Source organism: Megalobrama amblycephala, linkage group LG14, assembly GCF_018812025.1.
Source record: "Megalobrama amblycephala isolate DHTTF-2021 linkage group LG14, ASM1881202v1, whole genome shotgun sequence".
NCBI lineage: Eukaryota > Metazoa > Chordata > Actinopteri > Cypriniformes > Xenocyprididae > Megalobrama > Megalobrama amblycephala.
The window spans coordinates 3638714-3659154 of NC_063057.1; the positions used below are offsets into that span (position 1 = coordinate 3638714).

Below are 20441 nucleotides of genomic sequence, written 5' to 3' on the forward strand. Positions count from 1 at the left end.
ACTCACTGTGCGATGGAGCCTATAGAATGCAGTCCCTAAAACTCAAGATATTGGGGCAAAAATGCCCCGTTTGAGTTTGTCGTCTCATATTTAAGTCATATGAGTTAAGCAATATCACATGAGTAACAAGTGCAGTCTTACACGAGTGCCTTTTTTGTCCCATAGCCTATATAATGAATGCAAATGCAATACTGATTTTATACAACAGCTCAGTAAATAAGAAGTTAAAGGTGCTAAAGAGGTTCTTTTTGTCGACTGAGTTTTTGAAATGAGCGCATGGATAAGAACAACCCCCCTCCTTCACAGCTCATTTAGAGGGAACGCCTCCCAAAACTCGTGCACGAGTATCGGAACACGAGTGTTTACCACCGGCATCCGCTGTGTTATTAAGCCGGGGACACATTTAACGACTTGCTAAAACATTCTGACTATGCTCAACATACAGCGATTGTTTCCTGCTCCTGAAGCAGATTTATATACTTTCACATGGAATTTGAACACCGACTGTAATCGCAGACTGAAAGCAACTGGCTCTGACTGGACGCGTTTGAGCGCGATCAGTCATAAGTATCAATTTACATTCATAATCGGCCTTACAATCGTTAAGTGTGTGCGCGACTTAAAGCCGTGGATTCATTATGTCGGACTCACCGCAGGTGACTCATAATCTGCAGTTCTTACTCCTGTCTCCTGACAAAAACATTGCATGCGGCGCCTGTGGAGTGTGGAAAGTTACTGGAGCGCGCAGCCGCGCACGTCTCTCACAAGGAACGTCATGGCAGTGATTGACAAGCCAGAGGGCCAATCGTTTACGCGATGATCGCGTAAACAATTGGCTGATGTTTTTAAGGCCCTACCTCGTGCACAGATGATGTATATTAATATTATTACTTTCAATGCACCCAATAAATAGTCTTTTATCAGTTAGTAAAGACAGTTTCAAGTAATATTGCAAAAATGTATAAAACAAAACATCCTCTTTAGCACCTTTAATATTGTGTTATTTTAGACACAATATTGTCTATTTTGTTCAATTTTGCCAATGAAAATGTAAAGACAAAGCATAGCTGTTCATCTCCATGCAATGCACAGCAGTGTTTCATTTCTGAATCCGTGTTTTGAACAAACCAAATGGTTCAGCGGATCATTCATAAATGACTTGTTGGACTTGAAGCGGCACTACACAGTCCAATCAGTGTATGACATCAAAGAACTACAGCGTCAAAAACAAACAGAGTCGTCTGCTCTCTAATCGCTCTCGTGATACTTTGATATCATACACCGATCATTTTGTGTAGTGCCTCGGCAAGTCCAACAAGCCTGAAGAGAACCATTTACTTCACTCCTGAATTAATCAACCGTTTGAATGAATCAAATGAATGAATGAACTTATTTATCGCCACCTACTGGCAGTTTTAGTATTAATTTTATTTTATTCCATATTAATAAACAAAAATAAAGTTATAGTTCACTCAAAAATGAAAATTCAGTCAACCTCATGGTCCAAAAGTTAATGTGTAATAAATTCTATGTTGAATCAAATAAAACATTGCTTTCTGAAGTTACCTTTTGTAATGTCTATTTGATGCTTTACACAATAATGATTTCAAATCACCTTTTGGTAATTTCTCAGCCAAAATTGATGTGGGATTAAATTGCATATAAACTTACAGTCTTTCTTTTCCAGGAAAAAAAAGAGGAAAATATATTGATGACTCATCCTGCACAATTTTTTTTTTTTTTTTTGTCCAATCAAATTCTCTATAGAATAATAATGCCCCTTTCACCATGAATTAAATAAACTCCACAGCTTTTTTTAAGTAAATAATACATTTAATAAGAAATAAATATTATATATTATTTATGTATTTTTATATACACATTCTAGGGAGCTTTTAATTGGACAAGAAAATTGCAGTGCTGCATGAGTCACGCATAGTTTTGCTCATTTTCCCTAAAAGAGGCTGCAAATAAATAATAAATATATGATCATTTCATAGGGGACTTTGAAAAAACACCACACCTCAATCGGTGTCTGCAAAGCAAAAAATGCTTTGCTACTTGTACATGAATTTGCTGGGATACTGAGTCTAACACAAACCGGGGCGGACGAGCCACTGACAGTTTAAACATGCAGAGGGGACGAGCGCTATCAGGACCACAAGGGCAGGAGAATCGGTTTGTCACTCAGTGCGTCTTGTGGCATTCTGTTTTTCTAAGTCTGACTTTCAAACTCCCAGATCCAAAAAACTTCAAACAACCAAAATACCAGCACATTCATAAAACAGAACAGAACCGCTGGGAATATAAGACGGAGGGAGAGAGCGCGCTCACACACACACGCTCGCACAAAGGTAGCAGGCCTCGACAGCAGATGGTAAAATTAACATTTCAACAGTTCTCTTCTTTCATGTAGGTCTCGGCAGAACCGCCTTTTTTCTGGAAAAATGTAAAGGCTAGGGTTTGGAAAGATGCAAGGCTAGAGAAAGCATCTGGAAAAAGGAAAGGAGAATATTGGCTTATTGCTCCTGATGGTCCTCCTCAATGAAAAATTAAATAGGTCTGTTTTGCAGGTTTGGCTCTCTGGAGTGCCCTCCGCTCTGTTATGGAAACATCATCTCAGTAATTTATATGTGCTAGAACACCTGGTGATGAAGGAAAATAAACTTTTTTGGGCTTCTTTAAAATCTAGTCCTTTGACTTTTTCACCCTTGTCTAATCTTATCCGTCTTCTCTCGTTAACGCTCAGGCAGTGTTCGCAAATGCATTCAGGAGAAATAATGGTGCGTTTCGTAAATTAACGCGCGCTCCGAACAGACACGTGCGGCGTCGCCGAGATATATTCAGAAGCTGTCTAATGCGTTTCAAATAAATAAAAATCTAAGTGGGTGGAAAAAAAAAAAAAGATCAAAACACAAAAGTGACAGACTCATTTGAGTCCATTGAATGGAACGCCTGAGTAGAGGCCATTAATTTGGACACAGTTATGGCTAAATTACATGTGTTTCACCTCTGTGACATTTTAAATGCAATTAAAAGCTGGTTATGAAAGAGTGCGGACTTCCTCGTGATGAGGGAAATCGCTGCGGTGATTAACATGCAAACGAGCTCACGCTGGCGGAGTAGATTGAGGTTTGAAAACCCCATTTACTTTTGTGTGATTATCTATTTACCAGTACACAGCCTTCAATCTCTCGTCGTTCCCTCGGCGCACATCACTCAATTACACTCCCACCTTTATTTACGAAGGTGCGACTGTACGGCAGAGTCGAAGCGTCCATTCCGCAGAGCCGTCTTTTGTCTAGAAATCGTGAGCCTGATCTGCTGCGGCCCTCCTTGGAGCGAATTCGCAGCTGGAGCATGTCAAATATCAGCCCTACCATTTGGCTACGACGATTCTGTAAACGGTTCATTAACAAAACGTCTCCGACCGCAGTTTTACAAGTTGGCCCCTGATAAATTGTTAAGTTGGAGGAGATGTTCCAGATGAAGATGAGGGGGTCTTGTGAACGCGCAGGCCCTTCTGACGGTCTTGCCAGAGGAGCTCTGGATTTAGATTGAAATGAACTGTGCTGGAAACACTCAGAGTGCTATTATGTTTCGGCGTGTTGATGCAATTATCATCTGAACGCCTGGCAGCATCAGAGGAATCTAATTTAATTAATTTAAACGGATGAATAACCACGAAATTCCTGTTGTAAAAATGTGCGAAGGGATGAATGCTGGAAATACAAAAATAAGTCATATCTTGCTTTAAAACAAAAACACAAATCACCATTTTTATGGAAATAGAGGATGCATACCATGTTTTTTTTCCCCCAACAAAATTGAGATTTTAATTTAAAAGACATAAATAGTTTTTCACTATTTTTAATCAACGTTTTGCTCTCATTGATAAATAGGGGTGTTGTCACGGTTCGCAGATGCATTGTTTCCTTCTTGTCGCGTGCTCTGTGTTATGACAGCAGTGGGTGTGTTTGTGTTTGTGTGCGAGTGTGTTTGTGGGTGTGCCCAGGCCACGTGGGTGATTATTGGACCCAGCTGCCACCCATCACTCTCCCCACCTGCTGCTCATTCCCTCAGTCCTTAAATACTCACCTCATTCCTGTCTCCATTGTCAGATCGTTGTTTGGTGTCCTGTTCGTGGTTGTCTCGTCTGTTCCTGACCGGAGTCCCAGTTGTTCGTCGTCTTCTGTGGATTACTGTCTTCGTGCCTTGTCTTTTGTCTGGATCCTGGATTTATCTCACCGCCACTCTGCAGTCACCACGCCACGTCACCAGCCGACCATCTCAGTCCCTGCGCCTACCTGTAGCCTGCACGTTCTCATTGACTGTGTTTCTGTTACTGCTTGTTGTTCAATAAACGGCGTTACTTGCATTTGCTTCCTGTAATCTATCATGACAGAACGATCTGACCTCGCTACGGAAGCAGCAAGCACTCAGCAGTCTTCGCTGGAGGATTTCGTCAACAGCAGCATTCGTCGAATGGAGTCGCAGGAGAGAAACCTCAACGAGACGGGAAGAGCCGTGCAGGCTCTCGTGGCGCAGGTGTCCGAGCTCACCCAGCAAGTCCAGCTGCTTCGTGTCCCCGCTGCGCCGCCCACACCGGCCGTTTCCCCACCCACACCAGCGAGCGTCGCCGCTTCGGAGCCTCGTCTCCCTGTACCCGAAGCTTATTCAGGTGAACCAGGATTTTGCAGAGCTTTTCTGACTCATTGTACCATGCACTTTGCTCTGCAGCCCCGCACCTACAGCACCGAACAAAGCAGAGTGGCTTTCGTACTGACGCTTTTGACGGGGAAGGCGTCGCTCTGGGGAACGGCGGTGTGGGAGAACCAAGACCCCTGCTGTACCTCGTTCCAGTCACTCTCCGCAGAGATGAAGAGAGTGTTCGACCGCTCAGTCGCGGGGAGAGAAGCCGCCAGACAGTTGGCGGAACTACGCCAAGGAGAGAAGTCGGTGTCTGACTATTCCATCGAATTTCGTACATTGGCGGCAGAGTGTCACTGGAACGAGGAGGCGCAGTGGGACATGTTCCTGCATGGGTTGGCTGACCGTGTCCAAAGGGAGATCTACACGCTGGACCTCCCCACCACGTTTAATGGTCTTGTCGACCTGGCGCTCAGGGTGGATGCTCGGCTGACCAGGGCCGAGCGGAGAAGTCCAGCCCACAGGAGTGAGGAAGTCCTGAGGTCCAGCGGCGGGGACACGGTCAGTCCCCTTCAAGATCATGAGCCCATGCAGGTGGGTCGAGCTCGGCTTTCCCGGGAGGAGCGGGAGAGGCGGAGGTCCCAAGGACTTTGTTTATATTGTGGCAAGGCGGGCCATTTCGCTTACAACTGCCCGTTAAAAGGGGCAAGCCCGGCAGTAAGTTTGAGGCTACTGTCGGGTGGGATCTCCGCTGGAAAGTCCTCAACCACATCCACCCTCCTCCCGGTGAGATTGGGATGGTCGCATCACTTTCACAACTGCAACGCACTTCTGGATTCTGGGGCAGAAGGTAACTTCATGGACCAATCTTTCGCCACCAAGTTCCACATTCCTTTCAAACCACTCACCGACAGAATCGCTGTTCACGCACTCAACGGACAGAGCCTTCCCACCATTTCTCACGAAACTGAAGATCTCACCCTCATCACCGCTGGCAACCATTCGGAACGGATTAAGTTTTTTATTTTTGATTCCCCTCACACCCCCGTCGTCCTTGGTCATCCTTGGTTCACCAAACACAACCCCCGGGTAGACTGGGTCCAGAATTCCATTGTGGCCTGGAGTGAGGAGTGTCATAAGTCTTGTCTTGTCTCTGCTTGTTCGTCTGTTTCTGGTTCTGTTTTACAGGAGGAAGCAGTGGATCTGTCTACCGTGCCCATTGAGTACCAGGACCTGAAGGAGGTGTTCAGTAAGTCCAGGGCTGCTTCTCTTCCTCCGCATCGTCCCTACGACTGTGCCATAGATCTAGTATCAGGGAAGTCTCCGCCTAAAGGCAAGTTATATTCACTTTCGGTCCCCGAAAGAGAGGCTATGGAGAAATATATTTCTGATTCACTAGCAGCCGGGTTCATTCGCCATTCCTCTTCTCCAGCGGGGGCGGGGTTCTTTTTTGTGGGGAAGAAGGATGGTTCCCTGCGACCTTGTATTGATTATCGGGGGTTGAACAACATTACGGTAAAGAATACCTATCCTTTGCCGTTAATGTCTTCAGCCTTTGAGAGGTTGCAGGGAGCATCCGTCTTCACAAAATTGGATTTAAGGAATGCTTATCATTTGGTCCGCATCAGGGAGGGTGATGAATGGAAGACCGCCTTTAACACCCCTAGGGGGCACTTTGAATACTTGGTCATGCCGTTCGGGCTTTCCAACTCCCCAGCGGTCTTCCAGGCACTCGTTAATGACGTGCTGAGAGATATGGTCGATCAGTTCTTATATGTCTACCTGGACGACATATTGATTTTTTCCTCATCTCTCCAGGAACACGTACAGCACGTTCGACGAGTGCTTCAGAGGTTGTTAGTGAATGGGCTTTTTGTCAAGGCGGAGAAATGCGTTTTTCATGCACAGTCTGTTCCTTTCCTAGGGTACATCGTGTCGACTGAGGGAGTACGCATGGACCCTGAGAAGGTTAAGGCTGTGGTGGATTGGCCAAATCCAGATTCCCGTAAGGCCCTACAGAGGTTTCTGGGGTTCGCCAATTTTTACCGGCGTTTCATTCGCAACTTCAGCCAACTAGCCTCACCTCTGATCGCCTTGACCTCCCCCAGAACTACGTTCAGGTGGTCAGACGCAGCTGAGGCTGCGTTTGCCAAACTGAAGGCTCGCTTTGTTTCGGCCCCCATTCTCGTTGCCCCTGATCCATCACGGCAGTTTGTGGTGGAGGTTGACGCATCAGAGGTGGGGGTAGGTGCAGTGTTGTCCCAGCGTGCTTCCGCGGACGATAAGATGCATCCGTGCGCGTTTTTTTCTCATCGTTTATCTCCCGCCGAAAGTAACTACGACATTGGTAATCGAGAGTTGCTGGCAGTCAAGTTAGCGTTGGAGGAATGGCGCCACTGGTTAGAGGGCTCTGGGGTACCCTTTATCGTCTGGACCGATCATAAGAACCTAGAATACATCAGAACTGCCAAGAGATTGAACTCCAGGCAGGCTCGGTGGGCACTTTTTTTCGGACGTTTTGATTTTACTCTCTCGTACCGCCCGGGTTCCAAAAACATCAAACCCGACTCTTTGTCTCGTATTTTTGACCGTTCCGAACGCCCGTCTACTCCCGAGTGTATTTTTCCCGAGAGATTAGTTATCTCCACACTCACATGGGAGGTCGAATCGAGAGTCAAGTCGGCTCTAGAAGGGGTAACGCCTCCGCCCGAGTGCCCACCAAACCGATTATTTGTGCCGGAGGGATTACGGTCCAGGGTCATTCAGTGGGGTCATTGTTCCAACGTGGCATGTCATCCAGGAGTCAGTCGAACTAAGTTTTTGGTTAAGCAACGATTCTGGTGGCCTCTCATGGCTCGTGACGTTCGCGATTTTGTCTTGGCTTGCTCAGTCTGCGCTGTTGGTAAGACTTCCAATCGTGCCCCAGATGGGTTACTTCAACCGCTGTCAGTCCCTTCGAGACCCTGGTCCCATATCTCGCTAGATTTTGTGACCGCCCTCCCACCCTCCCAAGGGAACACGGTTGTTTTAACCGTAGTGGACCGGTTCTCGAAGGCGGCTCATTTTATTCCCTTGCCCAAATTACCCTCAGCCAAGGAGACAGCGGTTACGATCATTGACCACGTCTTTCGGATTCATGGCCTCCCGGTAGACGTGGTCTCTGACAGGGGTCCCCAATTCGTTTCCAAATTTTGGCAGGAATTCTGTAGATTGCTGGGGGCGACTGTTAGTCTGTCGTCGGGGTTTCACCCCCAGAGCAATGGTCAGACTGAGAGAGCCAATCAGGATTTGGAGCGAGCGTTGCGATGTATGGTCTCCAAGAATCCTTCCTCCTGGAGTCAACAACTCTCAATGGTGGAGTACGCACACAATACTTTACCAGTGTCGTCCACGGGCCTATCTCCGTTTGAATGCAGTGTAGGTTACCAGCCACCTATTTTTCCCAGTCTGGAATCCGAGGTCGCGGTCCCCTCTGCCCACGCCTTTGTCCAGAGGTGCCACCGAACTTGGACGAGAGCCCGAGAGACTCTCCTCCAAGTGAGGGAACGCACCAAGGCCAAGGCCGATCGCCACCGGTCAAGGCCTCCGGTTTACGTCGTCGGTCAAAAAGTGTGGCTTTCTACAAAGGATATTCCTCTCCGACCCGTTTCTAAGAAGCTTGCTCCAAAATTCATTGGCCCGTTCACTGTCACCAAGATCATTAGTCCGGTGGCAGTCCGCCTCAAACTTCCTCCAGTGTACAGGAGGATTCATTCCGTCTTCCATGTCTCCAAAATTAAACCTGTTTTTCATTCTGAGATTAATCCGCCAGCCCCGGTTCCCCCACCGCCGCGTCTCATAGATGGGGAACCATCTTATTCGGTAAATCGCATTCTGGACTCTAGGCGGAGGGGACGCGGATTTCAGTACTTGGTGGACTGGGAAGGTTACGGTCCGGAGGAGAGGAGTTGGGTTCCTGCCAGGGACATTCTGGATCACACCCTTATCGATGATTACAATCGACAGGTAAGGGAGTCGGGGAATGCCAGGAGGCATTCCTAGGAGGAGGGGTACTGTCACGGTTCGCAGATGCATTGTTTCCTTCTTGTCGCGTGCTCTGTGTTATGACAGCAGTGGGTGTGTTTGTGTTTGTGTGCGAGTGTGTTTGTGGGTGTGCCCAGGCCACGTGGGTGATTATTGGACCCAGCTGCCACCCATCACTCTCCCCACCTGCTGCTCATTCCCTCAGTCCTTAAATACTCACCTCATTCCTGTCTCCATTGTCAGATCGTTGTTTGGTGTCCTGTTCGTGGTTGTCTCGTCTGTTCCTGACCGGAGTCCCAGTTGTTCGTCGTCTTCTGTGGATTACTGTCTTCGTGCCTTGTCTTTTGTCTGGATCCTGGATTTATCTCACCGCCACTCTGCAGTCACCACGCCACGTCACCAGCCGACCATCTCAGTCCCTGCGCCTACCTGTAGCCTGCACGTTCTCATTGACTGTGTTTCTGTTACTGCTTGTTGTTCAATAAACGGCGTTACTTGCATTTGCTTCCTGTAATCTATCATGACAGGTGTAACAATATATCGTGATACAAAAATACAACATGTATCGTAGACAGTGACAATATATATTGTGTATTGTTCACCCAAAATGAAAATTACTGTGAAAAAGAGTTTTAGTGTCAGTACTACATTAAACTACTATATAATGTTGAATATAATGTATAATAATGCAATGGGACAATATTTGTGGGTACTGATAATGATAAATGTCATGTGTTACCAGTAAAAAGTGGCCTACTGTACGTTATTTTAAACATATCTAGTCAGTGACAGAGTGCAAGCATACTCGTCTAAAATATTTTTAGCTTCAGAATCATGTATTCTGGTGTCACCATTGACTTGTGCATTGGGTTACCAGCACCAAGTCCAAGCCTATTCATTTCCATCCCTAATACAATACCAAATTTAGCATTAACAGTACATTTTTGTTAACCTTTTATCAAATGTCTTGGAGTATCGCAATAATATCGTATTGTGAGGGTATCGTTACACCCCTATTGATAAATGAAGTTGTCTCAATTAATATGAGCTCTGCATGCATAATGATAAAAAATAATTAGTAAAAGCCGTTTAAAAATAGTTTAGATGGTGCATGTCACACCACAGGACATATTCCCTTCTTTTCTCAAACTACTTAAATGTATTCTCAAAGCATCTATTAAACATGCTAAACTATGATCCTACTCAAATATTGGTATTCTCTTAAATATGCATATATAAATAAAATAATCAGACCAACTAGACAACATTATCCTGTTTCAATAAGCAAAATGAAGGGGAAGCAGCACTATATATTTTTTTATCACTCACATTGGGCCTCAGGTTTTGCCACCCACACCAGGCAGAGAAGTCTGGTCTGTATGATCTCCTTCCTTACTATCCATGCTTGCCGCAATGGGACAGAGTTTTGAGCTCTCTTAAAACTCCTGCTTTTCCAAGTGCTCTCAGCCTGCATAAAACAAACCCTGTTGATCCAGCCGAGGGGGTTCAGGAGAGCAAAAAATGGAAACAGTGCCATCCAGTGATGTGTCTAGGCATTCCTCAAGTGCTAGGAGTGCACTATCCTGACCCAAGGAAGCCCACAGACTGATATGTACTCTGGCAAAAGCCTGTAATCTGTCATTTCTTCTTTCTGGTGACTAAAGACAGAGAAACGTCTCGGCGGAGCAGTGGGCAAAATACATCAGAATGAATAACGGTAATGTGTGCGCGCTGATTTTCAAGCAGCGGTTCAGCAAGTCTGTGAAGAGTTACATCAGAAAAACCTGAACAAAACTCACCTGTTGTAATCTAATCTGTGGTTCTGCAGAGTTAAATAAGCAGATAGTTTCAGTCTTGAACACTTTTGACAAGGATCTGCAGGCACAACGCCGGCTACTATTAACTACTACTGATCTTAATGCAATCTAAACATTTCCAAAAAGCACAGCATGGATTAATTTGTATTGAAAAGCATGTGGGTTTCATTTATTGTATGAAAATAAAAGTTTTGTAATGAAAATAATCAATTAAACTTCGTAACACTTCACATCATGTGATCATCAGACACTAACGAGTTGTGTGAAACAGCATGAAACTATCAGAGATAGGGTATGCGATAAAATTGACCCTTTTTACTTTCTTAATAGAGATTCTTGGTCTTATTCTGCACAAGTTGTTATTGTTATTATTTATAAAGTCAAAATGTAAAAACTGTTCCACCTCTGAAACAACTTTTCTTTGTGGATGACATGAAGCAATCTTAGTTTTCAGTTTTTACCCTCCAATTAAACTACATAAAAACAATTTTCACAATCCAATCGATTCCTTTTTTTAATGTATTATTCCATTCCGCTCAGAAATACACCAGATAACCAAAGTAAAATAAGCTTTGAACACATTTATTGGTGATTTTAAGATTTAACAGCATTAAGTAGTTGACTGTGTGGTTCAAATCCAAAAATTTGCTTTGAAATGCTGTTTTAAATATTTATTTATTGCATACTCTGTACTTAAACACTATAATAAATATCGCATGTTATATAAAGTCTATAGCATAGTCATCCGTATGCTGTACGATTAAATGTGCATTTAATTAAACATATTTGAAAGCTAATTATATAAATAAATGAGAGATTGGTCTGCTAAAGAAACATCAGAGGGATATTTTGTCCAATCCACCCCCTTATTCCAGCTCTAAATCTATTGATCTATGAAACACAGGACTCAAGGGAGGAGATTCACTTAATATTATACAACTAATCATGAGATGAATAATGATTATACCATTTGGTAATTAAACGTCTTACAAACCATTTAACTCACTGTACGTCGGAAAGGGCCACCAGAGGTTGAAGCGATTGTTTTTTCATTTTTAGTTGCAGTGTGAATCGAGGGAGTGAAAGGGAGGGGGAGTAAAAAAAAAAATTTAAAAAAAACATGCTATGTGACACAACGGTGAAAACACATTGATGGTCGTTAGCAGTTATGCTGCTAATCCTCTATTCTGTCAAGGCAATGAAAGGAAACAATTTGAGGAGGGAAAAAAGCCACACAAACACCTCGTTCTCATGGTGAAGTGGGTAAATTATATATTTAGAAAGCTCATTAGTCGACATATGCATGGTTTCATAAAGAGAGAGAAATGGCAAATATATGCGCAAACTCGTAAGTGTGTGTATATGTTGTGAGAGAGTGTTCTTGGCACAAAGACCTCTGTGTATCACGGTCTCTGATCAACACGCAGGTGCACAAGACGCATGCTAAAAGCCAATTTGCTGTCAACAAATCCTTTCTTATCCCTACTTAAAGGTAATAATTACCCTGCATTAGCGCTGTCAGTTTGTTGTCGAGCAATGAAGGCCAGTGCTGCGCACATACAGTGTGTTTGTACATGCCGGGTCCAAAATTTACACTCCCCAAGTGCCAAACACAACTAAAGTTGGATTTGTGCGCCAGTTGGCCAACAACTTAAAAAAATGCAACATTATATGGTTTTAATTAAACTCTAAGAACGAAACTCATTGATTTAATGGTGTGTTCAAGTCATGTCAGAAAGATCGTAGACTGTGAAAAAGATTTTTTTTTTTATGATTTTATGATTTTTTTATGAAGTAATGGCAAAATATGTTTCATATTTCAACAAATTTCAACTTCAAGTTATACAAGATTCAACTAGGCAATTAGTTATTAGAAATAGCCAATTTGACTATACTTAAAGGGGTCATGGCATGATAAATCAAATTCGCCCTGAGCTTTTGAGATATAAAAGGTCTTTATACCATTAAAACATCCTGCAAGTTTCATACCTTAAAATGCCTCCCTTGTTATAAACAGCATTTTATTTAATTAAGCTCCAAAAATGGCTCGTTTGGATACTGTGGGATTTGTGACGTCACATGGCCAAATATATTTGCATATGACTGCCGCTTAGAGCAAGACATCGACGAATAGTCATACATCATCATGGCATAGGCCCCGCCCACTGGCTATGATGATGTATATGTTTACGTCAGAATGCCGGCTCAGCATTGGTCGACGCTGAACACGTGAGCAGCACGAGGCAGGAGATGGCCAATAATGAGTCGGCGTTCGGATGTAAACACGGAAGCCTGCACTGCGTTCACTACGTCAACTGCATATGACAACAGTTCAAATTGTTAAATAAAGTCATTATTTTTGTTTTGTTTTTGCACAAAAAGTATTCTCGTTGCTTCATAACATTAAGGTTGAACCACTGCAGTCATGTTGACTATTTTAACGATGTCTTTACTACCTTTCTGGACCTCAAAATGTGCAATGACATTGCTGCCTATATGTGGTTCAGAAACCCTCAGATTTCATCAAAAATATCTTGTTTGGGGCGACATGAGGGTGTGTACTTAATGACCGAAATTTTTGGGTGAACTAACCCTTTAAAAGATTTTGATTCAATTGATCTAAATGACAAAAATTCTCCAGTGTCTATTAAACCTTTGACAAAATCACAGCAGAACATTCGAATCTGTGACAGGCAGCATATGATGATGGGTGTAAAATAATGGGTGGTAAAATTTCTGAATTCACCCACTACCCAGTAAAAACTGAATTTCGGACACTGTGTATGAGTGCATTATACAACACAAGCACACACACACTCATAACCGCTCTCATGTTCTTGTATCATTCATAATACGTCACGCTTTTTCCTGCGACCAGTCAAAGGAAACACTGAGGTACTTGAGATTTTATTGAACGGTGGCTTGTAAACGTTGTTGCGAGGAAAAGGCGTGTGTATTAAAATCCTCTAAAAGGCATTGAGCCGGGCAGGGAAGGGGCTAGAAATCCCAACAATGGTTTCCAGGAGGGCAGTATCACGGAATGCAAACGTCTGCAGTGATGAGTGTGCGAGAGATTAGAGACGAACTCCCCCCTCCACCATTTACATAATGTAAAAACTCTTTTCTTTCATTCTCTCTTTCTTTCTTCCTCTCCAACTATTCACTAAATAAATGAGGAAACTATCAAAGCGTCGGGATGTTTGATAAAAGACAGACAGAGTGGATTCAGAACGGCCCGGTGCTCTCCACAATACATGCGGCGAGTGGCAGCATTCAGAGGCAGCCGACTGAGGAAGGGCTGGCAGAATATTTATAACGGAGGACAATGCTAATGTATTAGGGTGACACCTATACCTCCTCTAAGCCAAAGGGAATCACATTCTGATGCTGGCTTTATCTTCTGAGAAAGAATGCTGTGCTGGGAGGGGGTTTTATAGAAATTTGGACAAATGTAAATGTATAGAGAACGTGGATGATTCTTCACTAGGTTCAATAGGAACAAGGATCTTATTGAATGTGCCCTGTTTTGTTCAGCTTCTGTGTTTAAACCTGCTGTTCATTCAGATCAAGATGCAGCCAATAGACTGACAAACCTCTTCGGATTGGGTCCAAGACAAAACCTGTGGTTTCTGTTAAATACAAACCACTGTTAGGATGTCTTGTTTTCTTATCCAATTCAGAATTAAACTGTGGTACAGTTACACAGTTTAAAAGACAATCGAAATGGCATTTTCATATCTTTTGACATATATTGTCGAGTAACTATTCAGAACAGGACTTTTTTGAGGATTTGATTGGACTGATTTTTTTTTTTTTTTTTTTTTTAAGAAAGATATTGAATTTTGAGATTATCAGATTTGAGATTATAAAAACATTTTGGAAACACTTTGGTATGGGGAACATATTCACTATTAACTATGACTTTTGCCTCAAACTCTTAATTTACTGCTTATTAATAGTAATTGTTGTAGCGTTTATGTTTAGGTATTGGGTAGGATTTAGGGATGTTGCATATGGTCATGCAGAATAAGGCATTAATATGTGCTTTATAAGTAATAAACAGCCAGTATGCAAGCTAATAAGCACTAAAGTGATAATTGTTCCCCATACTAAAGTGTTACCAATTTTTTTTTTTTTTTTTTAGAATAAAATGTAAAAAACAAGACTTTATTTTAATAAATTATCATTAATATATTAAATAGAGTAAATGTTTAAAGTCATGTCTTTAAAGTCAACATGTAACAGCATTCGCAATGCATTTTACTTGTGCAATGTGATGTATTTCTTAACTTTATGTTGAACAGTATATCTGGAATTGATTGGATTATGAAAAGTGGGAGTATCATAACAGATTTAATTTGCCTTAAAAAAGGTAAACAGGGTTGTATTTATACGCTATAGTACATTATAAAACTAACCTATATGGTGAAAATCATTCTTTGGACAGCCAAAAACATCAAAAATGTCTCTGTGCCTTTCATAAAATGACTTGTGTAGTACTAAAACAACTAAGTAAACAGAAAATCTGGATTGCATCACCTGACAGCAATGGCTGAGCTTTGTGGTACACTTCAACAGAACTTATAAAATCATTCCTTAAAAAACAGATTCGAATTGAGCCGTTTGCTTTCTCTCAGGCCTCTCAAAAAACATTGAACTTGAGAAATTCCTAGCTCTCCCATACCTCTAGAAAACAGCTCATTCCAGCCATTCGCCTGGAATCTATGAACCAATCAGAGAAGCGTCTGCTCACTGTGTGTTCAAGTGTGTTTTCTAGATCATTCTGGTCTATTTCAGTGAATTCTCATAAGGCAACCTATTTTATTTACTTTATCTTCAATAAAATGGTTCAGTGAGCATTAGCAACTTTGAGACACGAGTTTCAATCAGCCCTGTGGCAGCACTGTCAGTCTGCATCCAGATCTGTGTGTGTGTGGCGCAACATGCCGCAGACAGGCGAGACAGAGGGAGAAAGTAGTCTAATAACAGACAGAGTGAAGCTATGAATGAAAGAAAGAGAATTAAGTGATGAAAATAGGTCTGGAGAAAGCAGGAGAGAAATATTGGGATAAAACAAATGGAAAAGCAGCGGAACGGGACGAGAAAGAAGTGAAGGTGGAGTCTAAACAAAACTAATTTCACTTATATTAAACTTAAAAGCCTGATCAACAACAGCCCCTTTCACACATAAATCATGTGAGAACAGGACCATTTCAAAAATACTGGTAAATCAATTCTGGCAATTTCCCGGTAAGAGAATTTTTAACATTAACAGTAAGTTACCAGTATGATGCTGATGCTGTGTGAACAAACAATGAAAATTACATACGAGTTCAGAATGTGTTGACTTAAAAAGTTTGCTTTGGGACAATCATAAAGCTCCGTCCAAGCTATTTACAGGAAGTTCTACTGCTTTTAATTATTATAATTTTTTTTTTTTTTTTTTTATATAAACATCTGCTAGAGGAACATCTGATCAATGCGCCGCATCTTACGCTCAAGACCCTGCCTTCATTTTCCATTCATCAGCACTGCGCCTCTGCGGTTACTATTTTGCGTCTCATGTTTTAAGAACAAAACCGCATTCTGTGTGATCATCCCCTTATGCCTGTCACTCAGAAGTAAAAGAAAAAAAGTAACTAAAATTAAACTAAAGCACTTCTCCTCATCCAGGTGGATGAAGCAAATGGCTCAGCATTTAAAGGTCATTTCCGGTGATTGACATCACAGAGTTTACCAGTATTTGGTACTGATGTGTGAATGGTATCTTGCCGGTAAAAAGACGGAACGCCATTGCTTATGTGAGAACAGCACATTTGTGTATTTAACGGAAAAGTTGTTCTGGTAATTTTACGGTAATTTACCAGAATTATTGTGTGAAAAGGGGCTAATGTCTGTGTTACAAATGTCAATTGCACATAGAAACTCAACTCAATTTTTTTTCAGTAAAAAAAAAAAAAAAAGTGCAATTCTGGATCTTGTTTGCTACCTCAATTAAAATTCAAATGTATTGCAACAAATTCTGGAACTGAGCTAATAGATATATTTAATGTATTGCATTTGACCATACTCTGAAAAAAGGTCTAAATTATTTCCAGAATGATGCAAAACGTACCTGCTCTTCGAGATTTTCATTTAACGGGACTTGAAGGAAACAGCTGGAGAAGTACAAGAGAAAAAGAAAAGGGAGACAGACAGGAAAGGAGTGCAAAAGAGATTTGAAAAGGCTTCACAGGTGAGGTGGGCTGAGGGACACCCTGTCTGTTTGGTCTCTTGTAGAAGAAGGGCATGTTTATGCAGACGGAATCTCTCTCACATGACTCCCGCTGGCTTCAGCACTCAACATCACTCCACGAGCCTCAGAATCAGGTAGTGTGACCACAGAATTGGCCCAAAGGCATGGCTTTCAAGAGTGAGGGTTACAAAAGTGAAGTGCAAGCCACGGAGAGAAATCAGAGACTCTTGGATTTGGCAGCACGGTCGCTCCAACAAACACATTCCAGTCTGAGACGGACATGTGACTCGAATCGGGTTGCGCTCGTCCCAACAACAAACACTTTCACCATCTATCAAGGCAGGTAACCGTGACAGAGTTTGATTGTACAGGCTTGCGGTTTGTGGTGGGGAAGCCAAATTCCAGGCTCTAGTACCTCTCCTTCCGCAAGATCACTTTTCAAGCCATGATCAAATTATCGTGAAGAACAAAGCGGTGGGCTTGTATCTTTTGTAGTAAAGCTTTTCCTGTGAATGAGGCCAGACAAAGCGTTCAAATAGAGAAAGCATTTCAAAACAGCGCTATCAAAGCGTTGTGGGGGAGAGCTCTGTTAACGTATAAGATTTCTTTCTTCCGACGAAAATAACATTAGCTGTTTATATAAAATATCAAATGCGAGAAACTCATTGAAATCCTGGAATTCTTTTGAGAAGAATCACATTTTATAAAACACACTAACACACAAATATAAGACTAAGCTAATTTAATCTAATTTACATTTAAATGAATCCTTTTTGTGGCCAATTATTCACATAATCTAGGAGTCTTACAACTCCACAGGAGGCTGAAATCCTTCATACTCCGTTGGTTCAAAGCCTCTAAATAAATTGGCTGCAAGAAACCAATGGCAGCTTCCATCGCATGTTTCGTGTTGTAATCCTAGTTTAGTCAACTCAATTGGAGTTGATGTGACAATTGTCCGAACATATGTTTCTAATCTAACTCGGGGATGTTTAATACATATTCTTAATGAAGAAATTGGCAGAAATTGGTCATTGGACTCACATTCTCAAATATTCAATCTGCGCCCATTCATTCCTAATCCACCCATGTCTATTCTACACTGCGATCCATTTCAAGACTGCACAGGGGGTTCAAAATATATTCCAGGCGACACACAGGGGTGGGTGGGGTTTGGGGGGTAGAAGACGGCGTGAGACCTATGCATTGGACATGATCACCTGCAAGCAAAATGTCTGGCTAATTCACGCCACCTGGTCCGATTGTCCTGGCACATGGAAACATTCCAGCACTCGTGACTTCTCCGCAATAAACCATGTAGATTTCTGTGTATCAAACTAGCTGTGTATAATTGAGAGACAAAAAAGACTAGCAAACCAAGGAGAAGTCACAGTGAAGGACACTGACTCTCGGGCCCATTCAGACGGCTGATTAGCATAGCACTCCTGCCGGATCAATAACCTCATTGACTCTGTCTGTCTCCTCTATCAGGAATGATGGTAGACTCTCTTTTGTAACTCTTTTCTCGGGGCAACTGTCCATTCTCCATGAACTCTTGCTCTATTTTTCAAACGGGCCTCGATTTGTTTTCTTCTGTCTCGCTGTCTTCGAGAATGTGAGTAAATAAAGCTGTCTAGATGCCACTGAGAAAGATTAGAATGTAGCTTTTCGCTTTATCTGGTTCTGAATGCCTGGAAGAGAGAGAACAAAGGTGCCACCATCATTGCCAGAGTTTACTTTGCAAACCTCTTAATATCACGTTTAAGAAAAATATGTCCAAGACAAGGAGCCACTCAAGCTCCAATTTGCTCACAGCATGGCTTTACAAGCCCTTTCCCAAACCTAGCTTAACAGAAAAATGGAAAGTTGGAAACTTAAAAAAAAAAAAAAACCTTTCTAATTTGGAGACAAAACAATGAAGCGAAGAGAGTTTAAGAAGAGAAAAACCAGAACTATGAAGTGAACCTCTGATGGCCTGAACTTTTTTCCCCATCCATCATAAAAAGTCTTAAGTTTAAAATATTCGATCAAAATGGGGGGATTGACCAGTGGCTTGATCCCAGGAGCTGTTCGGGTTCTGGGGGTTAATGGGGGATAAAGATTAGGAGGAACCGGGCTTCGCTTCATCTCCGTCCCCAACCACCTTCCCTTTCCAATCCCAAATCAGCCACACAATGAGACCTGCCAATGGAGACAGATCCCAGTTTCCTTTGATATCCTTCCGAGCTTTCGGCTCTGAGTGTCCAGAGCAAAGCTCCATGGAGGTTACTCTCGACTCCGGGGAGTGGAAGAGCTCTCTCTGAGCCATTTTAGATGGAAATGACAGGCACTCTACTAGAACAAGAAATCATTTTTCAAAGCGAAGAACGCACTAGGCCGTCCATCCGAAGAGTGAGCAACGCCATCCCTCGTCTTTAAACTCGGGTGAGATATGCTTAATTGCTGTAGATTTTATAATGTGTGCATTGGCGGTGTGAAGTTGGGCAGCAATTATACTTTTTTTTTTACATACTGATCAGAGGACTTCTGTTCCAGAACAGATATGCTTTAAGAGTTCATCTTTGAAGATTTAAGTGGATACTCGTCAAATTAAAAACTAATATTCAAATCTCTTTAAGGTGGGGAGAGAGGAGCTGGGTTTTGCTTAGCCTTGTGAGGCAACGACTTCTGGGGATTTCAGCCCCTGCCTTACGCCAAGCCACCCAACCTCTTCAGCAAATGCAAACTTTAATCAGTCCCGCACCTTAAAGGCAGAGTAATGGCTTGGAATAGCCTCACTGATGGATGCTTCTCTGCAGAGCTGAGTTGAGTTGAATGCTGGACTCCGCTGAGTTTAGCAATTCGGCAGCAAAGAGTGGGCTGTCATTGCTAGCTCAATGAGAAACATTCTCAACTCAGATTTTAAAAAATGGATATATTGGATCCCATATGGATCCCATATGGCCATATATTGGATCCCATATGGATCCCATATTGCCAGTACATGAGGGGCTTACCCAAGTTTTTTTTCTTCATATTAAAGCATAATAACAAATCTTTCTCAATAATGATCTGTAGACTAATTACTAAAGGGATAGTTCACCCAAAAATGAAAGCTGTCATCATTTACTCACCCAAGTCAAGTCGTTCCAAACCTGTATGACTTTCTTCTGTGGAACTGAAGTGGAGGAATGTTCCAAAATGTACTTTTTCCATATAATGAAAGTGAACAGGGATACAGGTTGCACCATTAAAGTTTCATGGGAGCAGTGAAAAAAATTAAATTGTTTATTCGCTTAAAATCATCTATATTCCTTCAGCTCTCATTCGCACTTCTACAGTACATATTTAAACAAAGTTCTTTTGTGATTAAACCTTACATGTGGCATCTAAGAGCACCATATTTGAACAGATAATCTCAGATCTCTTTGTTGCAAAAATCTATCATATGGTTTTTAATCTGCTAGGAATATGGCACACATGAGTCATGGGACTACTTTTATACACTTTTATAGTGCTTTTTTGGACCTCAAAGGCCCAAATCACTATTCCCTTTCATTATATGTAAAAGAGTGGCATGTACAATCTTCAACATTTCTCCTTTTGTGTTACATAGAAGAGAGAAAGTCATACGGGTTTGGAACAACATGAGGGTGAGTAAATGATTAGTTAAAATAAAACAAAATCAAACTTTTGATCATTTTTGTGAACTATCCCTTTGGAACAAAAATGATAAG

At 42.2% G+C, this 20441-nt stretch overlaps 1 protein-coding gene across 9 annotated transcripts in view; it reads right to left on the bottom strand.

Annotated features, from left to right (window-relative positions):
• The window catches only part of foxp2 (forkhead box P2), a 156053-nt gene that overhangs the window by 82354 nt on the left and 53258 nt on the right, over nt 1–20441 (bottom strand). The gene's annotated exons all lie outside the window — the stretch shown is intronic.